Source organism: Egretta garzetta, unplaced genomic scaffold (assembly GCF_000687185.1).
Source record: "Egretta garzetta isolate BGI_Z169 unplaced genomic scaffold, ASM68718v1 scaffold273, whole genome shotgun sequence".
NCBI lineage: Eukaryota > Metazoa > Chordata > Aves > Pelecaniformes > Ardeidae > Egretta > Egretta garzetta.
The window spans coordinates 524,454-526,544 of NW_009259236.1; positions in this window are offsets into that span (position 1 = coordinate 524,454).

Consider the following 2,091-nt stretch of genomic DNA (forward strand, 5'->3'; position numbering starts at 1 on the left):
TCAGAGAGATGGCATATGGAGGGTAAGATAACAATAATTATCTACTAACAGGAACTCTTACTATTTAAATGCATATCTCCAAATTCTGCAGGCCTACGACAGGGGAGAAGGGCTACTCAAATAATTCTGATTTAAAGTAGTCCTACCAATGAAAGCCAAGCCTAGGCACGTCAAGTGTCCAGCTCAGCTGAAAACTGTTCAGCTGCAACTGAATTCCTCCCGGGGGTAGGCACTCAAAAACTTTGGGAATTTATATCTTAGTTACCAGTTCTGTTGCTGATATTCAGGGATGAAACAGAGTCCACTTGAGGCTGCATGAGCTATACTTGTTCCGCAGCAATAACAGCAGTGAAAATGATGCTCCAAATTCTCTAGGTACTGAAAACAGCAGGCAGCATCCAGGTGGACTTCTCTCATATTTAGGATTTACACCAGTTTTCATTTTCAGAGCACCAATGCTAAGTAGCCCACATACACAAGCTAAAGAGAGAATGAAACAATGATCTAAAGTCACATACAGCCCCAAAACTGTTTCTATGTCTCGGTTCTGTGTTTGAATGACTAGGTCAAACTTCCTAGCTGAAGTAAGAAACATTCTTAACATCCTCTTGCTTTCGTGATTCGACGTTTCGTTCCTAGCATGTGGTGCTCGGTATTTGTCACAACCCTGTAAATGCAATTTAGGGCAGTATTTATTATCAGGACATCCATCACAGTGGTGTTAGCAGGATGAGGCCATTCTAAAAGGGACACTAGAATTGAGCAAGGACATACAGCACAGTGTTTGATAGCAGCCGCTTGCAAAATGATGTTATCGACCTGTTTCTGGTTTTCGTGGGTTTTTTGTTTTTTTTTTTTACTTAAAAAAGGCCATCTAGTCCCTACTATCTCTACTTTCCCCCTTTTCCATTCAACTCATTAATTTTTCCTCATTTTTTATGGATCTCAAATAAATGCAGTTCTTTCTATTTATTTCTGTAGACATCAATAATGTAAACGTTCTTCTAGGAATAACTCTCATGAGATATCTTGAATCGATAGGCCTGAAAAAATAACTTCTGCTCCACTCCTGCAGCTTTCAGTCATCCACTCATGCAAAATGGGGCACAGCTCACCATAACAAGATTTCTTTAGTCAGGCAGCCACTAATTTCTGTTTCCCCTCCAATGAAAGCACTGTCTATTGAAGGCATACATATGTGGTCATAGTTTTCAAATAAGTCGTTTCATCATTATTTAGAACATTTCTTTCCAATTGCCACTCTACCACTAAAAGAGCAAACCCGGAACCTGCAATTAATAAATGCATGCTTAACTTTAAAGCCTGAACGACAGGCACACATAGAATCATAGAATCATAGAATGTTTGGATAGCCCTGCTAAAGACTGCAGAACGACAGGCACACATAGAATTATAGAATCATAGAATGTTTGGGGTTGGAAGGGACCCCTAGAGGTCATCTAGTCCAACCCCCATAAAGTCAAGCATATGCTTAAGCATTTGCAGCATCTACGCATACATTAATGCACAAAGGGCGCCCCTCACATGAGGCAGGATTTGGTGTGCAGACTCTTTTTTCAACCATTTGAACCATTTTCCCTCAACGCTTTCCGCCCTCACTTCCAGCAGTATTTCACTGCCAGTTTTTAGCACCTAACCAAAGATGCACCTCTTCAAGCTCAGTCTCGTAGGCGCCTTGGCTTACTGGGAAAGGTGCTAAAAGCCAGAAGAATTACTACCAGGACCCCAGCTCACCAAAAAGCAAACAAAACCAAATCGTGTAGCCAGCAGGGTCCCGGTAAGCAGGAGGCTGAACGCGGCCTACAGAAACGGCAGCCTCAGGAACAGGCCCTGCTGCTTTCCCCTCCGCAGCGCGGCGGTGGGCGCGGACGCGTGTGGCTCCGGGACGAACCCGAACCCTACCGGAACGTCCGAACCCCAGGCCCCCTCGGCCTCCCTTCCCACCCAATTAAACAAGAAACCAGGGACGGAAACGCCGGTTTGGAAGTGACAACCTCACACAAAAGCACCGGAGACAGCGCCTGCTGTCTGCTGGCCAGGAAAAGGAGAAAACCCTGAGGAGTTCCCCCA